The sequence below is a fragment of the Aedes albopictus genome, chromosome 3 (assembly GCF_035046485.1).
Source record: "Aedes albopictus strain Foshan chromosome 3, AalbF5, whole genome shotgun sequence".
Taxonomy (NCBI): domain Eukaryota; kingdom Metazoa; phylum Arthropoda; class Insecta; order Diptera; family Culicidae; genus Aedes; species Aedes albopictus.
Genome location: NC_085138.1, coordinates 3,794,721 through 3,822,692, shown reverse-complemented (window position 1 = coordinate 3,822,692; position 27,972 = coordinate 3,794,721). Strand labels below are relative to the sequence as shown.

Sequence of the window (27,972 nt, the reverse complement as noted above, 5' to 3'; positions counted from 1 at the left end):
TTTTTCCATATAAACCGTGTACCAGGCTAGTAGGTACATATACGGATATCGGTCGAACGAGGTCGTTCGATAGTAATTCTGCGCCTGCAACCTGCACAATTGATTGGACGACGGCCTACCGGCTCGTCCTATCCTGCTGTCCTGTCCGAGGATGGGTCGAGCTGTAATTTGATTAATTACTTCCCGGCTCACTGGGATGGAAGAACAAACATCTCTTTTTCTCGTCGACGACCCACTACTCGTCGTCGAGGACAATGTGGATTGTGCGTGTATGCTTGGTTCGCTTCCAGGCATGGTAAACGCAGCACAGTCAACGCATACTAAGATGGGATCATGCGAACCATAAACTTCCAACGGCAACGTGCGTTCTTATCGATGCGTCCAATTCGCGCGCGCGATGGGGTTACTATCGCGCGGGAAATGTGTCATGCCCCAGACAAAAAATGAGAGCCACGAAATCCGCCCTGATCCGGTCATTTGTTTTGGATGCCGCATCAGCTGCTGTTCTGTGCTGGTTATCATCCTCTTCTGAACGACGGAAACCACCGAGCGACCGCGCTAAGAGGCCATTGCCTCTCTACTTATGGCATGTGATGTTCACTCCTTGCTCGCGTGATGATATGAAGAGGGAGCCAATAAATTCTTATTTGCTGATGGAGCATGAAGCACAGCACAGCAAACCTCGTAACGTCATCATTCGCAATTGTTCAACGAGAGGGAAGTTAATAATAGCGTGTGTATTTACGTTATCCGTTGGTTTTATGGCGGTCGAATGTGTGACTGAAATAGAATGGGCTGAAGTTTGGCGGTGGTGAAGATGGATCCACTTTTTAGAGCGATTTTGGAAAGAATTAGAAAATGATTGATCCTGTCGTTAACGGCATTGTTACTAGTCTGAGCTTAAAATTGGTGAATCAATCAATCATTACGTGTTTTCTGGTTGTATTCATGTATGAAGTAAAAATACCGTTTATATTTTAGCAGTGCTTTCTGTAGAACTATTTACGTTGCTTTCTTTATTTTTTTGTGAGTTTTAACTTAAAGCTAGTTCTTCACTCATATTGTTTATGTTGTTTGTGTTGTTTAAGATGTTAGTAACCCTACTTACAGGGTTACGGGAACGATTGTAATTCCCATTCATCTGCCCGGCACGTAATTCAACATCTTTTTACGAGTAGGACAATCCCAAAAGTAGTCTGATGTTTCTTTCACCGGACAATCATATTAAGCGTGAGAAGTATCACCAAAAATCATACATTTGGAAATGGCATATTATGTGAATTCCTATGAATTTTATTCGGAATAATTTTATGGCATTCCTTTGTTAACCAAGCAACACACTTGGACATTAATAAGTTCCTATAATTTTTATGAAACTATATTGAAAGTTATGCCATTTGAACCAATTGTCTTATTAACGACTAAATTACAACGAAAAAAGCGCAAGAGGTGGAGCCAATATAAAACATCCATTTGTATTATAAGTGGTATAAATACGCAATCGATTTATAACCAAGTTACAACATATAGTCGACTAACAAATTTTGACCAATTTGACAACTAATCAGCTAGTCGCCACATTCGTGACTGTCAGTAATTATGCATCAACAGTTTCGTTCATGTGATAAATAATTGTGTACCGCAAATAATGGGTAGTATGGAGATCGCAAGCAATTTCTTGGCATATCTCGATGCGTGGGAGATTCAGGCATAGAATTGCTCAAGAAATGAGACAGCGTCGCTTTATTCTGGATCCTAGTACGGAGCTGAAACGAAACTTCAAATCAAATGGGGCTTGCTGTGTTAAATTTCTTGACCATTCCGGTCATGGAAAATTAATGCACTGAACGAAAATTATTATTTATTGGCAACTCATGCATTATTTATTGGCAACTCATGCATTCTGATTCCGTATTTACAACGCGCCTCAGTCTACTCATCATTTGGCGAGTGAAAATTAAAAAAAAATGGTGAAAATTAACTCGGCATATTGCTTTGATGGAGTTCATTTCAGCAGCTTATTTAATGCACCCGTAAAATGCTGATAGTAATTCAAGAATTTTTGGTTTGCTAAATCATGTTTATGGGAATAATAATGGGACAAATATGATGCTGTCAACCAAGGGGATGTCATTTTATTACGTAAGAGGAATTACACGTTTTCTGGACCTCTCCTCCACATTTTGTGAGAATTTTCGTAGGAACTCCAAATATTTTGTACGGTGAAGATGATTAAATTTACGAATTTTATATTTAACAAACAGAATGCTGTACAAAGCTGAAATTTTACCTGATTACGAATCAAAGTTTGTTTCATCAAATACAGTTTGGGAAGCTTTAGAACACGACTCTGAATAATCGAGTGGTATCAGTAATTCAGTACTGCGAAAATTATGCATAATTTGTTTGTGTTCTTAAAACAATATTATTTTTAAATTTTATACCTTTAATTTTATTAATTTATGAAATATGTCGATAAATTTATGAAGAAAAAGTTACATTTTATTCGTACATGATTTTGTTATTTTAGAACATTTTAGTTCTTATAGTGCACTTTATATTTTTCATAATCGTCAAAATCTTTTGTCGTGCATTTTGCAGCTTCTGCTTCACCTGTCATATTATGTTCTAAATTAGTTCCAAGTGCAACATGTTTATAACCAGCAGAGTCAATGTTTTTGTTTGTAAACGGTTGTAACAAAGTTTCGATGAAACAATCAGATTATACCTCAGTTACAAATTGGTCTTGCAAGTTTCGACTAACAACAACGTTTGTTTTCATTTCGCTAGTTGTTACAAACATGTTATACCTCAGTTTGGCATTAACAACAGGATTTTCTTAAGTTTTGATTTTGTTTTTATTTTCTGAATCTAAATGAAAACATCTGAAATCACATTATGACTATATAATAACTCGTTGTTTCATGAAAACTCAGTTGCAACATTTTTGCAACGATGATAATTTCCATTTTAGTTGCAGGTGTTACTAGGGTAATGTATTTGGATTTTTTTTCGGTGATTTGTGGAAATTCCCTTAATAGAAATTTTGAGAATGTCTTCGACAATGTAATGTCTTTGGGAATTCTCTTGAAAAATCCTTTGTATATGTGTTTAGTAATGCCTATGCAATTTGTTCGTCAATTTTTTTGAGAATTCCTCTGGTAATTCTTCTGAATATGGCTTCAACCATTCCTTCAAAAATTTTCTCGGCAAGGAAATGGGAATTTTTCCGGTAGTTTAATTGAACTATGTTCAGAAATTCCTTTGGGAACTCCAACGCAATTTCTTTGAAGCTTTTTTAGAAATTTCATTTTAAACTCTTGCGGTAATTCCTTCACTGATGCCTTTGATAATTTGAATACAAATTTTATTGATTCTTCTTTTGTCATTCCTTTGTATGTAATTTTATTTACCGTTATTTTCCAAAAACTGCAACTCCATTGGGGATTTCTTCGGCGACTTCGTGGAAAATCTATTCGAAAATTTGTTCATGTATTGCATGAGTTAATAACAACATTTTACAGCAATTCTTGAAAAAAAAATACTCCAGCAATACTTTGTAAATTCCTGTGGCATTATTGAGAGATTTACCAAAGAAATTGCCAGGGGAATTCCTAATGAAGTTTCCCAACAAAAGCGAAAAAAATTCCGAGAAAAATCTTAAAGAAATTGGCAAAGGAATTACTGAAGGAAGGAATTTCCGAAGAAATTCTCTCAAAATTTCCAACCTATTGAACCGGATTATAAAAAGTTGTGTACTACCCGAGCCGAGGAGAATAGATTGATTGATAACAACAGAATCACATAGCCTGTTTTTATATCATAATTTGCTAATGTAAACTTATCAAAATATATCTTTTTAATAACATGTTTTGTTGGGCAATCTTATTTTGTTATACTCCAATTTTTGGGATATATCCACAAGATAACATTTCAATAATATGTTTTGTTGTAGAGCATGTTTAGTTTTTATTCTGCTATAGAGAATGTACAAATATGTGATGAAGAGTAACACAACAGTAACAAGTTCACAAATTTCCTGTTATTAAGTTGTAATTGATCTAATTAAACATGTTATTGAATTATTCTTCTGGGAACATTTTTTTTTGTTATGATATTTGTTATTTTGCCGCTTATGACAGAGAAGTTTATAACATAATATGTTATGCAAATAACATAAAAATTACTGATTCCATTATACAGTTATTAGGTCAAAATAACATATTTTATTATGCTTTTGATATTTGCTTCTGCTCGGGTACACTTAAATTTACGTTCTTTAAATTAACCATTTAGTTGACTTCAGTCTTAAGAAATTTTATTGGATAAGCCATTGCGAATATTGCTCCAATTTACTTACATTTCTATGAACACTAGAAATTCTTTCGCTCACTTTTTTGGAAATTTTTAAGGCATTTTTTTTAAGAATTTCTTCCACAAATCTTTCGACATATTCATTGTGAGTTCTTTTGTAAATTTGTCGGAAAATTCCTTTGGAAATTTTTAAATATCCAATTAGAATTACTGGAAGAATTTTCAAATGAATTTACACATGGATTGCGATTTCCAAAAGAATACCCGAACGACTCTGGAAATGAAATTTCTTAGTCCAAAGAAATTCCCGATAGAAAAGCTTAAATGTATTTGCCTGAATAATTTTCAAATAAACTGCAAATAAACTTACTAAAGAGAATTTCGAAGCAATTTTCAAAGGAATTGCCTCAGGTATTCCAAAAGCCATTACTGAAAAAATCAGTACAACATTATCTAAAGAAATCATAAAAATTTCAGAAGAAATCCACGAAAGTACTTTTTGAATTCCTTCTGCAAGAAGTTTTGAGCGGAATTACCGAATGATTTCAGAAAGAAATTTCCGACGGAATTTCGAAATGCGTTGACGCAGAAGTTTCCAAAGGAATTACAAGGAATGATACAAACACAAATACGAAATTACACGAAACAGTATTAAACTTGATTTTTTTGTTAACAGTTATGCAGATAGCACTACTTTAAAAAACGAGAATCGTAAACTTCTATCAACGACCAAAATCCTCAAATAAAATTCAAATAGAGTGATTACGGAGCATGAGATGTTGAGCAAGATGCCCCTTTACAACTTTGCTTAAAAATAGAACAAAAATCGATTTCAAATCATCAGCGTCAAAAAAAAATTCCGCTCTGCTGTATTTTTTTACGTTTTTGAACTCAGGTGCTCCATTAAAAATGATCATCAGTTAAAAAAACTACAAGACTACATAGCATGATAAATTTCCAAAGAAAGTTGCGCAGGGGACCCATAAGAATTGCCAAAGAAATCCACAAAGTCACTACTGCTTGAAAGCTGTCACTGAGAGATTTGCCAAAGAAATTACTGGAGGGATTTCCAAATAAATTTCCAATAAATTGGCAAATTAATTTTCGACAAAATAACCGAGAAACACCTAAAGAAGTTGAAGAAGACATTTCTAAAAGAAATGAATATCCTACGAAAATCTCTAAAAAAAAATCTAATCTCTTCTTCTCGGCGTAAGGTCCTAATTAGGACAAAACCTGCTTCTCAGCACTCCCACAGTTATTAACTGAGAGCTCAACTCTGTCAATGACTATTTTGGATGTGTATAACCAAGTCATTCCCATGAACATTTTGGAAATTTCTTTAGGGATTTTCTCGAAAAATCCTTTATTAATTTCCTCAGCAATGCCTTTGCAATTTGCTCGCCGATTTCTTTGGTAACTGTTTTAGATTTTGCTACATCGATTTTGTTAAAAAATCATTCGGCAAGAAAATGCGATTTCCTCCGGTAGTTTAATTAGATCTTGTTTCTTTAGAAATTTCAACACAATTTCTTTCTTACTTTCTCGGTAATTCCATTTCAAATTCTTACGATTATTCCTTTAGTAATGTATTTGGAAATTTCAAGGCTATTTTATTGAGGTTCTTTTTGTCATTCCGCTGATTTTAACTATTTTGACATTATTTTATAAGCTATCTTTGCAAATGCCTTTGAAATATTTTTTATGTATTGTCAAAGAAATATTATTAAAATTTATACAGCATTGGTTTCAGCAGCCCTTTGGTAATAATTTTCTACGAAAATTACATACGCAGTAGAATTTTTTTTTTTCAATCATTTATTTGGAAATTTCACAAGAAATTATTTAAAGAACATCTTCCACAACTCTTTCCATAATCTTTTTTTAGAATATCTCACAAGACAGGAAGTAGCTTCCGGATTTTTTCGGAGTTTTTTTTCTAAAATTTCTTTATGGATGCCGACCACAATTGTCTTCAGAGTTCTTCAGGAATTTCTTTCAGAGTTCTCCGGCTCGGAATTCGAAAAGCCCCAAAAGACAACAAAGTCTCGACGAATTACACTGAAAAAAATGATGACAAAACAGTCAGGTCTCTATCATTTAAGCGGCCGCGTGAATCTAAACCGCGTAAAAAAGACCTGACTATTTTTTAGAGGTTTCTTTCTAAGTGCAATCCGGAATCTCTCCCGAAATATTCCACCAAGTTCCTTCGTAGATTTCGTCCACAGTTTCTATCGCAATTTATATCTGACAATCTATGCTAGGATTTCTGTCAGAGTTTCTCCGAGGTTTCTCTCGGAGTTCTTTTTGGGATTTTTCCTGGTATTCCTTCAATGATTTCTCCCAGATTTCTGTTGGATTTCCTTCAAAGTTTTCTCGCTCGATTTTCCATTTTTTTTTTTCTTGAAAATGATCCAAAAATTCACCTAATTTTCTTACTATACTTTTCTGAGAGAATTGCCACTATTTGTAAAAAGAGGTTTTGGAGAAACTCTGATGAATTACATAATACAGTGGGTAATTCTTTGAAAGTCTCCAGGATGAATTACTGGAAAAATTCTAGCAGAATTTGCGCAACTTAGCGAAAAGAACTTAGAAGGAATTTGAAAAACTAACTCCAGAAAAAACAAGAAAGATTTGGAGGACAAAGGAGAATTTAATTATCCTTCAATTGAAAAAGGAATCTCGGGATTTTTCTCAGAAAAAAAGCTTCTATGACTTCTTCCAGGGCCCGAGGGCCCATATAGCCGAGGCGGTAAACGCACGGGTATTCAGCATGACCATGCTGAGGGTGACGGGTTCGATTCCCGGTCGGTCCAGGATCTTTTCGCAAAAGAAATTTCCTTGACTTCCTTGGGCATAGAGTATCTTCGTGCCTGCCACACGATATACACATGCAAAATGGTCATTGGTAGAGGAAGCTCTCAGTTAATAACTGTGGAAGTGCTCATAGAACACTAAGCTGAGAAGCAGGCTTTGTCCCAGTGAGGACGTTACGCCAAGAAGAAGAAGAAGACTTCTTCCACAGTACCTCCCGAGTTTTTTATTTATTTTTCTCTAGATAACTCTTGGCAATCTTGAGAAATTGTTGAAGGAACTCCATGAGAAAACCCTAGAAAAACTACACGAATAATCCGCAAACAGTTCCAGAATGAACTTCAGGAGAAATTCACAGAGGAATTAATGGATACATTCTGCATAGAACCCTGGAGAAATTCTAAGCAGAAATTCTAAGAAATTGAGAAATTCTTGAATAATCCCGCAATGAACATTGGAGGTAAACCTGGGGGAGCCATGCTAGAAGACAGGAGCTTCTAGAGTTATTATGCAATTCATTGCTCGATTCATGCCTACAAGGAAGAATCCCGGAGAGATTTCCGGAAGAAGCATTTTCAGGAACAGCAGTCACAGTCACAGTAGGAACTGTGCGAGAGGTTTTTTATCAATCCCTGAAAAAATCTTGGGCAAATCTACAGAAGAAACCGCGTCCGCTTTTTATCCAATATATCTCCTTTTGAAGTCCCTCCCAAGTTTCATCCAGATCTCCACATTTTTTCCTGGATTTATTTTTCTGGGATTTCTACTGCAGTTCATACCGATTTTTTTTCTTTTCTATATTTTTCCCATTTTTCTCAACATACTTCGTACACACATATTTGAGAGTTCTGCTTGTATTCTTCTTGAAAAGTCTCTAAAAACTCTTCCAAGTAACCCTTTTGGAATTCCACTCACGAAAGCAAATAAAATTGAATATTGCAAAAACAAATATCGAAGATGAACGCTGGGAAAACTCGTACGGTAATTTGAGAAACCCTTCAAAAACTTCAGGAAAAAACAAGAAAAATCTACACAGGAAATTATGGATAGGGGAACTTACGTATTTTCGGTCGTTTTCTTTTCTTTGTCACTGGTTTTTGAAACCTGTTGATCTCAAAGTTGACCTCAAATCATTCCTAACCAAACTGAATTATATGACCAAGTGTAGGAAATTCGGTCAGTAAAACCCCCCATGACGAAGAGAACAAACCAGCCGATAATACCCTGAGTCACCCTGAATAGCAGGAATAAGTCTAAAGTAGCTCTAGAAAGCAAGGCTGGGAAAATTATAGAAAAAAAATCTGAAAGAAACGAAAAAAGATAATTTTCGAGAAGAATGCTAAAAGAAATTTCAGGAGAAAATAAAAAAAATCTCTGCAGTAACTCTGTAAGAAATTCCTTAAGGAGCTCAGGAGAAAATTACAGGAACTAGTTTGAAGAAACTCCTGAACTTTTCCTGGAATTTTTCTCAGCATTTCTTCTAGAACTCATCTGCTCTGCTGTGGAATTAGTTAATATACACAGGAATAAAAACTAAATTTAAAATAAATCAAGAATTAATCATGAGATTTCTCATGGAATTCCACTGTGATTTTTTCCCTGGGAATCCAAAATTTCTCTACGAGAAGTTCACAAAAGAACTATGTGAATTCCTCCTGCAAGGAGTTTTCAAAGAAATTACCAAAGCATTTCCCGGAAAAAAATAATGGTGGAATTTCCAAATGAATTACAAACAACTTGCCCGAAAAAAATGTTGGGAGAATTTTCAAGAAATTGCAATGAATTTTCTAGACGGATTATGAAAGGAATCGTCAAAAGGATTCCCGGAGTAATTGCTGGATAAATCCTAGTCAAAATATACCGAACAAATCTCAATAAAATTATTAAAAAAATAATAATTACGCAGTTTCAAAAAAAAACTTGAAAGTTTCTCAAAATGATTGGCGAATAAACTCCCGTAATAACTTTCGATGAGTTTGCCAATGAAATTGCCAAGTTAACTCCTAAAGGAACTGTCAACGCAGTTTCCAAAGGATTTTTTGATGAAATTTTAAAGAATTTCGGCAGATTTTTTGAAGAAATTACCAAAGAAATTCCCGAAGGGGATTCATTTGAATTGCCAAAGAAATTCACAAGGTCACTACTGCTTGAATTTCCAAAAATATTACTGATGGATTTGCCAAAGGAATTGCCAGAGGTTCCCCAACAAACGACAAAACAAATAGAAAATTCCCAAATAAATTGATAAGGGAATTTCAGCAGAAATGCTCAAGGAGTTTTGGAAAAAAAATCTCAAAATTTCAAAACTATTGGGCCAAACTTTAAATATTGTGAAGTTTGATATTTTCAAATTTTTATGAATCTTTAATTATGTACATATTTAAATATGAACGCTCATCATGCATAGCATGTTTCTTCAAATTGTAAATTTCAACTGTGCAATCTATTTTTCTGCAATTAATCATATGTATCAAACGTTATCCAATCAAAAGGTTTTAACTGCTTAATTCAAACAGGCGCTCTACGTTTCGCATTTCAAACAAAAAAAAAGTCAAAAATACCACATTTTAACGCACGCATGAGCATTTAAAGCGCTTGCATTACAGTAAATGCACTCAAATCATGAATTTCCGTGAAACGTGTAATTCATGTAATGAATTGCACTCAACTAATTAAACTTACAATAACGACCACATTGCCTGCCGGAGTTCTATAAATCACATGAGCCCGCGAAAACATAGCAGGCCGGCTGATGGTTTGGTTCTCGAACGGCATGAGTAGACAGACAGCTGCCAGGAATAGTCAATAGTAACGGGAACATTCAGCGTCACGCTCATGATGGCATAGTTGGCGCACATTCCACTGTTTCCAACATTTCGAAGCCTATTTTTTTCTAGATCTAGATATATCCTAAAACAGGTGGCATTTCCGTCACTCATTCGATCACCCCGCAATACGCGATTGCAGTTTCACAAACAAAAAAAAACGAATGGCACAAATGTGAATTAAATGGAAAAACCTGATTGGAAGACATAAAAATGGGATGCAAAGAACTGATGGCCGCTGCCTGCGGTTATGTTGCACGTGCCTAGTTAGTCTATATGTAGTTGTTTAGCCCGGATTGCAGACGGAAATTGTTTTGTCGATGATGAGCGTCCTTATCGCGATCCAATTGTCAAACAAACAACTTCAGAGCGGAACGTGTAACTACCTATAGTTAGTAGAATTGAAGCAGGCTATGGCCTACGGGCTCATGCCGCTGGCTGGTTCAATCAGAGCAGCCCATCAAGCACAGCAGCGGCTGCAATGCCTGCTCCGATGGAACCCTATTCAATTCCCATGATCGATACTACAATTAAATAACAAAGTTTGCCCTGTCATCCAATCTGTCTGTCCACGGACGGAACGAGCGCCTCTCTTATGGTACTGATGCATACACACTCTTTTTATTCCGTCGTCGTGGCCCACGGACAGGATAGGAGGGAAGCTAGCCTATCTACCTAGACACATCTTTCGCAACAGACCTAGGGAGAACGTCCTACCTATGGAGATGGAAATGATGCAGAAGTCCGTGTTCCCTACGTGATGGAACGGTGTGTGGAGCAAGCGGACATTAATGAATAAACTTATTTTCCCCTGGGTCGGTAGATGGGTGTCCAAATAGACAAATGGATGCAACATTTGTATCCACGGAAGAACTTCTCCGTGCTGGATGATTAAGACCAATCCAGTTACATTATAGGACGTGTATTGATTATGGTTAATTTGTATATCACGGAAGAGATCTATCATAGTTAGCAGTGGGTGAATGTCATACAATCAGTTCTTAAAGAGTGCCATGGAGTCCTATGATTCAACTGTTTTCAATAGAAATGTCAACATATTTCTTTATTGCATGATACAGTTCTCTGATCGAGTTATATATTTCTTAGATTCCAATCAAGAACCACGTGAAGGGTCTACCGGTATGGTCTTTATTGAATGAACACAATCCCTGCCTTGTGCTATGCGGAATGCAAAAACGCAATTCATTTAATAATACCTGTCTTGATTCTTTTAACACTTTGGCATTGGCATAACTAGAACAGGAGGGTGTGCGAATCTCAATATTTAAAACAAATAGTTATTTTAGAAACCAGTAATAGTTTGGGAGTTGTTTATAGAATTTAACTAGAAATTGATTTCCAGATCCAGATAAATATTGGAGAAACATTGAATCATGAAGGATTGCCTGTACTGCGAAAATATTGAGTTGTATAAATACCTTTGGATGCATGAAGATCCTTGTTTCTATGAAAGAGTAACTGGCAGAGTTCCTGGTGGCTTTTCATGTGTTCAGATATTCATTGTCTAAATCTTCATTCGAGAAATCCAAGATAAAGAAGCTCGCAGCAGGCTGTGCGTGCAAGCGAGCGGTTTCATTTTCAAATAATCTATTTATCAGGATTTTTCTCGGCTTTATGACAGTTTCAAAAACCTCTACAAGACTATTTGGTCATTAAAATGTTATCTGAGGCAACACCTTGCAACGCGATGTTGAACAACAGGCATGAAAGTTCACCAACTCGCCGAGGATTTACCGCACGGTGAAGATATTGTCGAGGAACCGTCGACGAAGCCGGTCTGATAACTTTCCACGAACTCATTCACTTTAACATAACCAGATCGTCTATATTGAAGTTTGATAAACATGGACACAAGAAATGATGAATCATCAATAGCCTATAGGATTATATTCACCTCAGAGCATAACGCTATAGAAATGTCCCGAAGGTATTTGAAGATAATACATTTACTTAATTATTTTTTGAACAATTCACTTCTTAAAACATATACGTTCTACTTTTCGCTAAGGCCTGGCTTACCAAAAAGTATTTTTTTACAGATACATAAAAACTTGATGTCATGGATGTTATCAAATCCGTGAACTACATTGAAACATACTTTTTCAAATACAGCATGCTTTAATCATTCGATATATCAAAGTTTCAACAAACCGGCAATAAACAAGAGGAAATTTAGAAGAAATCAATGAAGCAACATGAATTCCTAGAGAATTCTGGAAAAAACTCAGGACAAATTCTTGGCTGGATGATCTTTGGAGAAAATACCTGTAAGTATTCTCGAATAAGCCTTGAAACTATCTTCTCTAGAGGAAACTCTCGAGGTATCCCTGGAGGATTTCTTAAAGATGTTCTTGGAGGCATTCCCGGAGAACTCTCAAGTGAAGAAATCCTTGGAAATCCACTGAATGTATCTGATGGAATTGAAGAGAAGAAGCTCGGAGGAACTCCATTTGGAACATTTGAGATTCCTGGATGAATCGCTGAATGTATTCATAAATAAACTTCTGTAGGAATTCAATAAGGAACTGGATGAATTCCAGAAGGATTCCAAGGAAAAATGCCTGAAAGGATCCAATTATTGTAGACGAAATCCCAGAGTAAACTCTGGCAGAAACTGCTGCAGGAATTCCTGAACGGATCCCCAAAAAATGTTTACTGAACTTCTTGGAGAAACTTTTGGAGAAATTCCAACAGAAATTCCCAAAGGAAATCTCCGTGGGAGCTTCTGATGAATACCTGAACGAATCTGAGAGTGAACTTCTGCAGGATTTCTTGTAGAAAATTTAGAAAGAATTCCAGTATGAAATCTTCGAGAATCTTCTGGCTCCTGAATGCATCCCAGAATTCCTAGACAAATAGCTGGAGGAATTCCTCCAGAAATCCTTGCAGAATTTTCTATAAAAAAAACTTATTGAGTGCATCCCTAGAAAAAATGATTGAAGAAATTCAAAAATTTACCCTGAATGAACTTCGGAAAGAATCCCAGGAGGAATACCTAAATAAATCCCAAGAGGAATTTCTGGAGAAATCCCAGCAGAATTTCCTGAAAGATTCTCATGAGGAATTCTCGAGGGAATCCGAAGAATGGTTTATGAAGGAATCCTGGTTTAACCCCAGATGAAATTTTCTTTAAGAAATCCCAGAAAGATTTCCTAGAAGAATCCCAGAAGGAATTCCTAGAGATATACCTGGAGGATATCCTGGAGAAATCCCTGGAAGCATTCCAGGTTGAACCCATGAAGGAATTCCTTGCGGAATCCTTGGGAAAATTCCTGAACGAATCTTTGGAGGAATTCCTCCAGGAATTTCTTGAGGAACCGTTGGTCGAATCGATTCGTCGGCTGGTTTTCGTGAGGTCCGATGAACGACGGATCAAATGTTTAACCTGCGGATGATCCTAGATAAATTTGGAGAATATAACTTGCAGACTCACCATCTGTTCATTGATTTCAAAGCAGCGTACGATTCAGTGAATAGAAATGAGCTTTGGTAGATAATGCCAGAACATGGTTTTCCGGTGAAACTAGTTAGGCTGAAACGCGTAACGCTGGATGGATCTAAATCAAGTATTCGGATCGTAAACAAAGTTTGCACTCGAAGCAACGATTAAGAAGTCGGGTGTGCTGAAGAATGGCACCATCATCACACGGTTGCACATGATCCTCGGCTTTGCGGGCGATATTGATCTCATCGGCATGGTTCGTAGGGCAGTGGAGGAAGCTTATGCTCCACTGAAGAGATTAACTCTACCAAGACGATGTACACGATAGCGAGTAAAGACAGAGGCAGAAGGCGTAGTGGTGTTAGTGCTGAGGTAGTGATTGATTGGGAAAGTTGTTGAAGAATTTGTTTATCTTGAGACACTTGTGACATGTGACAATGACGTTTCCCGTGAAGTGAAAAGGCGTATTGCAGCTGAGAATAGGGCGTTTTACGGATTGCGCAACCAGCTAAGGTCCCGTAACCTGCAAACGCAAACGAATTTCGCTCTATATAAGACTCTGCTGCTTCCGGTTGCCCTCTACGATCACGAGGCGTGAACGTTAAAGGAGGTAGACCGAAAAGCTTCCGCAGCTTTTGAGCTCAAAGTGCTGCGGACAATTCTCAGCGGGAAACAAGAAAATAAAGTGTGGCACAGACGCATGAATCAAGAGTTGTACCAAGTGTACAAAAATGTGAATATTGTGAAACTTTTGAAATACGACAAACTTCAGTGGGCTGGACACGTAGTGCGAATGTCGGAAGAAAGAATAGCGAAAACAATATTCAGCAGGGAACCAGGTAGAGGTCGTTGACTTCTTGGGTGGCCGCGAACGCACTGGCTGTACGCGGTTGAAGAGGATCTGCGATCCCTACACGTTAGGGGAAACTGGAGGAACATCGCCCAACACCGACGAAGATAGTGCTCTACTATACGATCGGCTTTGGAGTAAAGTTTCTTTGTAGCCAACAAGGTATCAAGGTAAGGTACCTTGGGAAAATACTTGGAGGAAACCAGTATCCAGGATCCAAATCCTTGGAGGATTTTCTGAAGTAATGCCGGTAATAATTCCTGATGGAAACCCAGGAGAAATTTCAGAAGGAAATCCAGGAGAAATTCTTGCAGTAATAACATGCAGAATTCGTGAAGGAATCTCAGATGTCGTTACTGAATTAATCCCAGGAAGATTTCCTGAAGGAATTCCTAAAGCGATTCCTAGCGGAATCTCTGGTGGGATTCCAGGAGGAATTCTTGGAAGAATCCCTGGAGAAATCCCTGAAGGAATTCCGGAAGGGTTCTCAGGTAGGTGAATGGTTCTCAGGAGGAATTTCTAAAATCCTGAAGGAATTTCTTCTAGGAATTCCAGGAATTCCAGGAAAAATTCCTTACGCAAACCCAGAAGGAATTCCTGAAGCAATTGCAGAGAAATTATTTAAGTAATAAAAGGTAGAATTTCTGAAGGAATCTTGAAGTAATTCCTGAAGAGATGTCCAGGAGGATTAAAAAAAATCCTAGGAGGTTTAAAAAAATCCCAGGAGAATTTCCAGAAGGAAGTCCTAGAGGAATCTCCGGAGGGATTCCTGAAGGAATCTCTGAAGAAATTCATGGAGGAATACCTGAAAAATCCCTGAAGAAATTTCTGGAGGAACACCTGGAGGAATTGTTGGAGAAATTCCGGGAGGGATTTATGGTGCAATCTTTGGCGGAATTCCTGTAATATTTCTTATCGGAATTCTTGGAGATTTTACTGGAGGAACCATACGAGGATTTTCGAAAACAATAAAAAACAAAGAATTATTGGTGAAACCTTCGAAATCCCGGAAGCACCCCTTGGAAGATTCTCTATGGATATTTCTGAACGAATCACAGAAGGAATTCCTGGAGGTATTCCTGAGGAAATCATAGGAGGAATTCATGAAGAAACCCCAGGAGGAACCCAGAACCCAGAATAGATTTCTAAACGAATCTCTGCTAGAATTCCTGAAGGAATCTCTGGAAAAAAAACTGAAAGAATGCCTATCCCAAGTAACCAAAAGTTCCGCTTCCCATGACAAAATACACTTTCAAGTTCCGCGAAGTTCAGATAAAGTTCCAAATGGAACTTTCTGGCTGCTTAAGAGGCTAACGATGAGCCTTGCTGAAACTTCGGTCGCAAGTTCCGGAGAGACTCATTGTTAGCCTTTTAAGCAGCCAGAAAGTTCCATTCGGAACTTTATCTGAACTTCGCGGAACTTTGAAGCTGCTTAAGATGCTACTCGGAACTTTGTCGGAACTTTCAAGTTCACAGAAGTTCAGTTCAGTAGCATTGTGTTTCAATGAAGATTAAATGTATATCTTTTACAGAAAACAACTATTTAAGCATACACGAATAAAAGACAAATATGAATTTATCAAATCAATGAATATAAGCTTGAGCAAAAAAAAAATTGCCGCCCATCGGATTCAAACCAATAGTCGCTGTGTGAGAACCCTACGCTCTACCACAGTACTACAGTTGCGTGAACAGCAGGTAAAGTCTGACTTGAATCGATTTTCTGTCAGCAGCTAGTTTTGCATATTTGTACAATAGTGAAGTTAGCTTGACTTTGTCAAGTGTCTTCAGCAGCGCAGCGGTAAGTCGGCAGGCTATCACGCAGGAGGATTCAGTTCAAATCTTCATAGCAGCGACCTGTGTGAAAATATAATTATCAAAAACAATTTCCAGACATGAATCACAAACCCACCAACAGAGTTGTGATTCAGAAAAATACATTTTTGTTTCTGCATGAATTTTCTGTCAGAAGCTTCTTAGAAAGCTATCCAGCGTGCTTATGTGAACTTTCAAGTTCCAAAATTACTTAAAAATGAAGCTGCTTAGAAGGCTAATGAGCAACCTCGAACAAGCTGCTTAACTTATAAAGTAAAGTGGTTATTTGGGATATGTCTGCAGTAATTTTTAAACGATTTACTGAAGAAATTCCTGGATAAACTCCTAAAGGATTCTTTGTAGATTTGTGCAAAAAAAATGAAGGAATTCTCAGATTAATTTAAGAATCATCTTTGGCAGATTTTCTGAAAAAATCCTGCTGAAATACTTCCAGATGGAATTGTTAGGGGAATCATTATCGGAACTCTTGCAGGAATACTCGTAAAAAGCACTGAAACGATCATTGGAGGAATCTCCAAAGGCATTCCTGGAAAAATTACCAGATGAATGTCTGGTAAAATCTCTAGGGGAGTTCCTGAAGGAATCTCTGGAGGAATCCATGTTGGAATTACTGAAAATAGCCATGGTAAATTCCTGGAGGAATTCTTCATGCATACTTGCAGAAGTCTGAAGAAATCGTGGGAGGAATTCTCGAAAACATTTTTGGAACAATTAGCCCTCAAAAACAATCATATCGGAATCCTGCAAGGCATCCATGGCGGAATTCAAGAAGGGGCAATTTCTGGAGTCCCTTGAGAAATTCTTGAAGGGACCCCTGGTGGCGTTCCTGAAGAAATACCTGAAGGAATATCTGGAAGTGTTCCTGTGGTGAAATTTATAAAGAAACTCCAGCTTAGCTGTCCTTAGCAAGACGTTTGTTTGAATTGAAATACTAGGTAGTAAAAATTTGTAAATTTTGAGCCAATGCAAATGCGTGCTGCGATTGAAGAGAAACAGTTTCTTGAAATATTCAGGCAAGAAATATCTCATGGATCAAAATAGGCTGAGAAATTCCTTCCGAAACAGCAAAATTCATACTAGAAATTGCTCAAGAAATGAGCAAGAAAGGGCAGGAGAGGGTAAAAGATATTATGTCCACGTGGTAAATGGATGGCCCGGCTTTATACACGTGCGTGTCATGTACAGAAGATTACCATTCATGAAGAAAATGGAATGCAATGGAAAGCTCAAAATCTATAAGGCATAACGGATCCGTTTTTCTTTTCAAGCTAATTAAGCAAAACGCGGAAAAGTTTCCAATTTATGCACCAGAAAGGTCACCCCGTTCGAGTCCAATTGCCTATGGCGATTGGCCGGTTCGGTTGGTTCCGGTGGTACGCCAGCGAAAAAAAAATCCCCAATGGACCTACACCCTCAGGAACGTGACGCCGAACGGCCGCGGCAGCGACCTTGTTGCGCGATAGATACCTACCTTCAACCCGCGCGCCGACCGCCGCAGGTACCGATAATAAATTTACTGAAGCGCCACTGCTGACTATTTATGGCGGTGCGAAAAAGGAACAAGTTGGTGTCATTAAATTTTTTTTATGTGTATTCTTTTCTCCTCGGGACGCCACGACGAAGGCGACGGCGGTGTGGGAGGGGGAACGTCGGGTGCTCCCACAGTGTCGGTTACAAATGGCGCCCAATAAATTAAAAGCTTCGAGGAAAATGCTGCTCACAGCTTGCTGGGGATGAAAAAGAAGATACCGGAAATACTCACATTCCATCGAACAAATGAACCAACGTCGCGAGGGAGCAAAAAAATAAAACGTGCAGCCACTCACCACCGCCGGGGAATGGGAGAAAATATAACAATCAAAGTGGCATTAATACCATTATGAAAAAGAGAGACATTGGAAAATTATTAACGACATAATGGATCATGTCCTTTTTGCATCGTTTCTCCATCCGGTCCCGGTGTGCCGGCTCTGTTTTCCTTTTTTTCTATGCTTTTGCACATGAAACCAATTCCGCCGCTTGCTGCGATTGCATCAGATAGCCGGCGAAGGAAAAGAAGATGCTCCACAGCATTGATAATCAAAAAATGCAGCTTGCTTTGTTTGTCAGCTGGAGCGAGAATAAAAGCGCTCTTGTTCCGGAGAATGTTTGTTTGAACAGATTGCACCCGTCAGATTGTTTTGTAATTGTAAATAGTTTGCTTTGCTGTTGTTGCAAACCGGTACCCTAGCAGCGATAAAACTATCCCGTTCGTTTGTGAGCTGCAATCTCATGACAGCAAAGCAATGGAATGGAGACGCATGGTGTGCCATATTGGCGCGAAAGAACGACAAAAAAGTATGGCATGTGAAACTGATTCCATGAAATGGATTGCTAGGATTTGTGTCACAACGAAGCTGTATCGTTTTGGCGATTAACATTATCGAGCTGAATTGGTAGAATTACATTCCAATTTCTATTGTCTTGCTGGATGTCGCGATAAACATTACTTAACATTGCTTTATTTAACATTGTTCCATCCGCCGTTGAAATCAACACACTAGGATTTTATTTCTCAGAAATAGGTATAAAATCAATATAAAAAACATTTTATTGCAAGCAAACAATGTACTTTACTGTTATTTTTTGGTACAAACATTAGGGCAACTTCACTGGTGGTCCATTTTTTGTTCCAAATTTGTACCAATTTAGGACCGTTCCAAATTAAATAGACCAAAGAAAATAGACCAAACTGCTCGTGAACGCACCGGTTGTTCTAAATGAGTCGGTCTATTTCAGTGTAAACAATAACAGACAGCAAATTTATTGAGGACGTTGCAGCAGATGCTAATATTTTGTGTATTTTGCAAATAATCTTGAATTCCCTGAGAGGAAATATTGAAGAATTTCTCGTGACGAATGGTTGGGGGTTTTCCCCGAAGGAATTGCGGAAAAAATCTGCGGCATGAACTGCAGGAGGATGTCCCAGAAGAAAAAATGGCGACAGAAATTGTCAGCTAATACTGGATGGAACGATTCCCTAGAGGATTTCCGAAGGAAGTCCTGAAAGGATTCACAAAGGAAGTCCTGCAAGGATTCACAAAGGAAGTCCTGCAAGGATTCACGAAGGAAGTCCTGCAAGGATTCACGAAGGAAGTCCAGCAAGGATTCTCGAAGGAAGTCCTGCAAGTATTCACGAAGGAAGTCCTACAAGGATTCCCGAAGGAAGTCCTACAAGGATTCCCGAAGGAAGTTCTGCAAGGATTCACGAAGGATATGTCTTGCAAGGATTCACGAAGGAAGTCCTGCAAGGATTCACGAAGGAAGTCCTGCAAGGATTCACGAAGGAAGTCCTGCAAGGATTCACGAAGGAAGTCCTGCAAGGATTCCCGAAGGAAGTTCTGCAAGGATTCACGAAGGATATGTCTTGCAAGGATTCACGAAGGAAGTCCTGCAAGGATTCACGAAGGAAGTCCTGCAAGGATTCACGAAGGAAGTCCTGCAAGGATTCACGAAGGAAGTCCTGCATGGATTCACGAAGGAAGTCCTGCAAGGATTCACGAAGGAAGTCCTGCAAGGATTCTCGAAGGAAGTCCTGCAAGTATTCACGAAGGAAGTCCTACAAGGATTCCCGAAGGAAGTCCTACAAGGATTCCCGAAGGAAGTTCTGCAAGGATTCACGAAGGATATGTCTTGCAAGGATTCACGAAGGAAGTCCTGCAAGGATTCACGAAGGAAGTCCTGCAAGGATTCACGAAGGAAGTCCTGCAAGGATTCACGAAGGAAGTCCTGCATGGATTCACGAAGGAAGTCCTGCAAGGATTCACGAAGGAAGTCCTGCAAGGATTCACGAAGGAAGTCCTGCAAGGATTCACGAAGGAAGTCCTGCAAGGATTCACGAAGGAAGTCTTGCAATGATTCACGAAGGAAGTCCTGCAAGGATTCACGAAAGAAGTCCTGGAAGGATTCACGAAGGATATGTCTTGCAAGGATTCACGAAGGAAGTCCTGCAAGGATTCACGAAGGAAATCCTGCAAGGATTCCCAAAGAAATTCTTGCAAGAAATCCCGAATAAATTTCTTCAAGGATTCACGAAGAAATTCCTGCAAGGATTCCCGAATAAATTTCTGCAGGGATTCGACGACAATAATAAAATATATATATTTTATTATAATAAAATGACTCTCCGGAGATGAACAAGCTTGTTAAACTCTCAAGACACCACAATGACCGACTTTTGAATTTACTCAAGATTTTAATAATCTCATGGAAAATCTGAACCTGAACCTGATCTTCTTGTTTCAGGTTTATTACAAAAAGCAAGAATAAAATAATAATACACTATTGTTAAAAATTTTCAGGGACTTAATGGCTTTCATTAACAGAATAGCGCTGATGAAGATCGAAGTAGGCTGAAGTATGCTAATTCAGTCACAGAAAAGCGTTGATTATTTGTGATCATTGCCAACGTTTCGAACATTCTCTTATGAAACAAAATCCACCGGATTCAAGGTCCATATTACGGATGCGGTTGTGCAACAGCGAAAAAGCAAAACAAAAACAATCAACAAATCGCCACGATTGTTTACAAACAATCGTCAAACGACCGCAGGCTGGCTGACTGATCCGAGCGGGGGATGATTGATGCAACTACCACAACAAAATGTTGTGCATCAAGTTGTATAAGTACAAAATCAAAGTCCAAACGTTGTAATCAGCGCACCGAGAGTTGAGTGCTTACCAGGAAATGACCCTCACTGAGTTGGAGATAAACAAGTTGCAAAAGATAGGATGAGTTTTGCTAGATTGGGTTTCTGTTATTTAATAGATTACTACACAGTTGTTCAAATCCACTTGAGTTTTTTCCTATTTCTGATTCGTGTCTATATGAGTATTAACAATTCGAAACATTTCGAACATTATACCTTAGAAAATTAATGTCATATGCCGACGCATGCAAAAGCTCTATGTGATATTACTGTGTATGCCCAATTGGGGAAATTTAACGTAGTTATTTAAATTTATGATTTTCCATCAAATGTTCTATTTTCTTCTAAAAAAAATGAATTCATTTTTCTGCATACAGGGCTGTTTGTAGTTCAGAAAGAATTTCTCGGCCTATCTTGATGCATAGAAAATTCCTTGCCTGAATCGCCCAAGAAACTATTTTTTTTTTTCTATCGCAGTATGCTGTTGCGAAGAAATGACAATTCAATGGATCAATGAAGCCAACTGTTCTTTCGTTCACCACATGTAAACAAAGGCGCCACCGTATATGGACGTTAACATTGTGACAGCAGTCGAGTTATGTCAAACACACAAGGCTACGGTGGCGCTATCTGTTCATTTCATAGCGGCCATTATAGTTATTTTAGTGATCCATTGACATTCTACGTAGCAAGTTTTTTGATCGATTCATTTTGGGACAAAAATAAAACAGAAGACAAAATATAGAAGAGCACATAAGATCACCTAGTTTTAGACAAGTCATGCTCTGACGTGTACATTAAAAATTGATAGTAAATCGACAACTTTACGAATCACCTTATGTACACTTATGATTAGGAAGTCAATAACCTAATCTTGTCAGAAAACAACAAAACTAGGATGGCAAACTATACCCGTTTCCACTACGAATTATAACTAATCACAAAGGGTTAGTAATGCTCATGCACCAACTAAATCAGACCGGACAGTACTAGGTCCAACCAGCAGCAACACGCACTGTTATCAACCCTCCACAGAAACTATCAAGTTTCGCCTCGTCATCATCATCGCCGTCATAATCATTTACAGAAGTGACGTGAAACGGGCAGATTCTAATTCACACTACCTACCAGGTTTAGCGGCTTGTAACAATATGTATTACACGTTCGTTATCACCATTATTGTAACGCACACGTGCGTTGGACGCAGCAAACGTGACTAAATCGGATTAGTGCGCGATCTGTTTGACGTCAATTATTGTGACGTTGTTGGTTCATATCAAATGGGGAAGTTTTAGTTACATGGCAATGTACAACTTCCGTGAACTGGAGCTACAAACAAAACTAAACAACATCCAAACTGTCAATCACATTGGCCTAAACGAGATAAACAATTATTTTGAATTTAAACCCCTACATGATGTTATTTTAATTTCTTAATTTCGGAAAAAAAGACCCATAAAATCTACACATCACAATTGAAATGGTTAACGGCATAGAACTATACATTAGGGCAGTTCAGATTTCAAACATGCCAAAAATCAAGTTAAAAATTCAAAGCTCCCATATGTTCATTACAATCCTTGAGAGTCCTATCAAATGTTCAGCTATTTCGGTGATGATTTAATGGTGGCTCAATAGCAAAATTGGTTTATATGGGGATTACTATGGTGAATTTTCAAAAAAAAAAGGTTCTCCGCGCTATAGAGCATTTACACATGGATGAAGTCATAGGGTCAAATCGAAGATTTCTAAGTACAAGATAACCCACTTCTGCTTTTCCCATGCAGTCAATTGGCATACACATTTGTTCGACAACAACGCTTTCTTGCGCCAGGAAATCAATCGGTTGGACCAACGATAATCAAAGCAGGTGAGCTGTTGTGTTTCGCTGCGTTGTAGACGTCATTTGAATGAGTTTCTGCCCTCTTGGTGAGTTTGTCAGTAATCTTTTTTTTTTTTTTTTTGATACCGGTCAACAGAACAACGCGAAACCCTTTCTTTAAAATTCTGCATAGTAATGCCCATAAAAATCTATTTTGCATTCGGGAATTTTAAGCACGTTTGAAATCTGAACAGCCCTAATCTACATAAGTGCCACTTTCGAAGTGAAGCTAAAATATGGCCCTAATATTCTCTGAATCATCTAAAAGTACTGTTAAAATCTGTTATTGTTTGAATTCCAAAAATGTAATACTTTCAATATTCAACTCAAAATCTCACTCAATGATAATCAAGACTCTACAAATACATTTTTAACAAATTTGGAAGATGAATTGCTGGCAATTCGTTTTTCGAATCATTTATGAGTAATTTGAAGACGGTATTGAGCTTCTCTTGACCCTTGAATTAATTCTACTAATCAAAACGTTCGCCCTAAAATTAATTAAAGCCAAAAATGTCATCATTTTTGATTCCTGAAAACTTTTTTCATAATGTGTTTGAAGTGACTCCGTAGCTTGAAGGAATAGAAGCGCTCGTCTAGCGCATTGAGAGTCGTGAGTTCGAGTCTCATCGGAGTACGTGGATTCCTTTTCATAATTCAAATCTCAATTTGTTCATCGAGCACATGTTTTTGTTGTGTGTACATGAGTGTCAAAGCATTATCAACAGTGTAATTTCAGCCAAAACAAAATCAAGAAATTTACATCCGTAAAATCACCCTGAAACCCGTTGAAATCGTTACTTCTCCGGAACCCCTAAACCCCCTGAAACGCCTTGAAATCAGAGCTGCATTCTGTCACTATCAATGCTAGGTAAATCGACGATTTTAGTAGACTTTCTGCTACAAGTCAGCGTGTACTCTGTGTAGTCACTGTCACTTTACTTTTTCCATCTCAACTGAACTGACTATGATGACGTGTAGATTTCTCTGATAGGCCATTTCTAAAATTCGTTTAAAAATCCGAATAAACACTTATTATAGTGACGATGTTGTATTAAACAAAATATCAATTTGTAATTTGGCTAGAAACGCCAAAATATCAGTTCATTTTCAATGATAGTTATCTGAAGTTTTGGACAGTATCAAATCGTCGCCTGCCATTGTCATCTTGATATTGATCGGTCCAAAGTGATCGTGAGGATAGTGCAAAGTCAAAAGTTAACTCACATGACTGATATTAAGCAACTCTGCATTGAAACGATTTGAAACCCTTCTTAATTATCCATAAGCTCCTCAAACGTGAAACGACTTAAAACATTCCTGAAACCTGCTTGGAAGCATTCTACAACCAACCGAAACAAAATCCCCATGAAATTCCCTAAATCATCCAGAAATCCTCTGATATGTGTTGAAACGCCTTGAAACCTTTTTGAAGGTATTCTAAATTCTCCGAAACTTTCTTCCAAACTCTCTGAAAGCCCATGAACCACTTGAAATCATCTAAAACATCATGAAACCCATTGAAACGCTTCAAAACTCTTTCAAACTCTATAGGAAGGCCCCTAAAACCCCTGAAAACCCCTCCGTAACGCAATAAACTTTTTGAAATGCCTTGAAATTTCTCTTGAAACCCCTTGAAACTTTTTTAGAAGCAATCTAAAGCCTCCGGAAAGCTCTTCCGAGTGTAGTACAGGGGATGGCCAAAATGTTTGGGATAGGCAACTTTTTTTCTCTCACCAAAAAGTTCAACATGCTGTAATTTTTCATAGAGTGCATCAAAAAATCTCAAATTTTTACTGTTTGTCAACCTATTATATGTGCATCATTGGTACAAATTTGGCTCGATTGATTAATCTTTCGCAAAGTTAGAATAGTTCGGGTAAAACACTATTCTTTAGACAACTCATTTTTGAGGTGTCATATCTCGGAAACCTGTGAACCGAATTGAATGAAATTTTGACCGTACACTGACAATATACAAATGCTTCACAAACAAAAAAACATAGATATTTTTGAACGTTGAAAAAAGTTATCATGGATTGACACTTTTTGGGTTTTTCAGGAAAAAATGTATTTTTTTACGTCAATGTCAATAAATTTTAGTTTTGATGTTCAAAGATTTTCCACTTCTGTTCTCAAGTTATCTTTAATTAGATATATTAGAGCCTATTTAGATTGAAGGAAGAACACATTTAGTAATTTTTGTGTGGTATTGTAAATTTGACTTATTTTCCTCTATATGGGTAAAAATTTCAACCTGGTATAACTTAATTCGTCGTGAGAAAATATCACATTTTATAGCGTTGTATTAAGTATCAATATATTGTTGATAAACGTTAAAAAATTCATTCAATTCGGTTCACTGGTTTTCGAGATATGACAGCTCAAAGATGAGTTGTCAAAAAAATAGTGTTTTACCCGAACGGTTCTAACTTCGCGAAAAATTATCCAATAGAGCCCAAATTTGTACCAATGATGCAAATATAACAGGTTGATAAACATTCAAAATTTTAGATTTTTCGATGCACTCTATGAAAAGTTACAGCTTGTTGATTTTTTTTTTTTGTGGGAAAAAAAAGTTGCCTATCCCAAACATTTTGGCCATCCCCTGTATATTAGGCCATATGAATAAAGCTGAGTAAATACTCTTTACTAAATCTCTGTGAAGTCGTAGAGCAATTCTCTGTGAATCTTCACAAAGATCTGAGTAAGGAGTATTTACTCAGTTTTATTAATGTAATAGCACGGATACTTTGATGGTGTGATCAAGGTAGGCCATGACGATGGGGGGAGTTAGTTACGAGGAGACAGAACGTACGAACAGATATGTTGGCTGTGTGAAGCGTGGAAGGGTGTCTAAATAAATCTCAGTAAAATATAAACCATTTGTCTGTGCATTATTTGTAATTTCAGATAATCCTGATTCCTACATCGACCCTTCCTGAAATACCCCTTGGAACTTCCATGCAAGCCCCCTGAAATGCCCAAAAACTTCTTCCAGGTTTTAGGAGTTTGCTTAAAGCGCTTTAAAACCCTTCTGAAGCATCCTTCAAACCTCTGGAAACCATTTCCAAACGCCCTCTGAAACACCCTGAAATCCTCTGAAAAAGTCTTGAAATCCCCCTTAAAAACCCATTAAAATTCCATTAAAAGCCCCGTTTCCCTTATACCGGAGTGAACTGTTCTATTCCCAACAAACATACTGCTGTGGAACAAACCACTCTTAAGCATACTTTAGCTTAAGAAACTGTTATTCAGCTATAAGCGAGCAACGGGCAACATGAGAATGAGCTAGCTTAACGATGCGATGCCACCCGAACATAAGGCAATAAACACGGAATGTTCACGGTTTTGTTTTTAAGATTCCTCTAGAAATACCTCCAGAATTCTGCTTAGAACTGCTCCAAAAATATCTTGTGTTCATTTGTCCCAAGATTTCACTAAACATTTCTTTAACCCTTTGGAGCCGGACATAGAAACGGCTGTATAAATTCCCTCATTCGATAAAATAGAATACTGTCTTCGGCAAAGTTGTTGCAAATTGAGTCCTCTATTAGGGATCTCATTGATAGCCTAGAACATCCTGAACACCATAAAATTTGAAAAATCGAAACAATTGACATACCAGTTGTTCTAAAAGCTGAACTTGTAGTTGGGTTACGTTTATATGTATTCATTTAGCTTTCCTCAAGAATATCAAAAGATGTTTTACATTCTGGGATGTTCTAGGTGTTCCAAACTGTCCTATAGTGAAGTCCTTCAAATCTACAAGAATAATTTTATGTATTTTCGCCACAAATAATAGCACTGCATAACCTACTGGGATCCGTGAAGCTCTTGACATCTACAATGTCATTTATAGACACTATAGGGATATTGCAGGTCAGCCAAACTACCTTGGAGTTCAGAACTTCAGGTCTACACTCGTAACAACAGCCATATCTGCTTTACTGAGTAACGTTGCATATTTATCCGTGGTTACTGGAAGTGTATTTTTTTATTATAAACCTGTAGGACATCCCCCAAGTAACACACTTGTCACCGAAGAGTCACGGTGGCCACTTTCGTCCAAATTGTTCGATTATTTATATTTTTATCTTTATTTAACAGATTTTCAGCCGGGGCAAACTGAAATCCTTCAAATATACAAGAACAACTTAATGTGTTTTCACCATAAATAATAGCATAGCTTAATCTGCTGAGATTTGTGAAACTCTTGAAATCCATTTAGAGGCACTATGGGAATGTTCCAGGTCAGCAAACTATCTTTGAGTACAAAACTTCAGGTCAAACATCGTAACATCAGCTATATCTGACATACTGAGTAACGTTTCATAATCAATCGCGGTGACTGGACCAATCTGAAGTCTACTGTATATTATTATGAACCTTTGGGACATTGAGGGTCGTCCAAACTGTCCTGAAGTTAAGCTCTTGATAGTAACAGTAGTTATTCTCACAATGTACTTTAAACTGTAATCCGTAATCCCCTTGGCATATCATGAGTCATTTCAAGATAGTATTGAGATATTCCAGATCAACCAACACCACTCTGGAGACAATAGCTTTAGGCCATAAACTTGTGATAATAGCTTTTGCCACTACGTTAAGTAGTGTTGCATAATCCACCAAAGCAGTTGGAGCATGGTTTCCCAAACTGTGGGTCGCGACCCTCCAGGGGAGTCGCCGGCCTTCATCCAGGAGGTCGCTAGGGACAGTAAAATATTTTACTGTAACAGACAACAAATGAAGGAATTTCTATGGGGGGTCGCGAAAACTACGTCTGCTGGCAAAAGGGGGTCGCGCGACCTGAAAGTTTGGGAACCTATGAGTTAGAGGAACAATAAGCGTTGTTATATATTTTTGAGATATTATGGGCTGTACTGTTATGAAGCTTAGTTGATAAAAACAACCACTGTAGCTTTCAGAAGACTTACTGGACATAATAGTTTACAAATCGTAGCTTTTAATGAAAGAAGTTACCGTTACACCCGTAAACTTTAGGATCCAAACTCAGGAACAGTTTGGATTACTTAGGACATCCCGACTGATATGAAACTGTCTATAGAACTTTCAGAAGACTTACTGGACATGATAGATAACAAATCGTAGCTTTGTATAATAAAAGAAGCTACCGTTGCACCCGTATACTTAGGATCTAACCTCAAGAACAGTTTGGATGACCTAGGATATCCAGAAAAAAATATTCTTCATAATATTCTACCGTTTTTATGCTATTGGCCACCAAAACTACGGAAAAACGTAGAAAAAACACATAATAACGCTTGGAAAAATTC

The 27,972-nt window shown here is 37.7% G+C and overlaps 1 protein-coding gene and 1 long non-coding RNA gene across 2 annotated transcripts in view; one reads left to right on the top strand and one right to left on the bottom strand.

The window, feature by feature from the left end:
- Window positions 1-27,860, top strand: part of LOC134291779 (uncharacterized) — a 35,563-nt gene extending 7,703 nt beyond the window's left edge. Inside the window, exon 2 of the long non-coding RNA XR_009999282.1 lies at window positions 34-27,860. This is a non-coding gene — a long non-coding RNA (uncharacterized LOC134291779). The remainder of the gene's footprint in view (window positions 1-33) is intronic.
- Window positions 1-27,972, bottom strand: part of LOC109414168 (delta-1-pyrroline-5-carboxylate synthase) — a 41,813-nt gene that overhangs the window by 10,355 nt on the left and 3,486 nt on the right. The window lies entirely within an intron of this gene.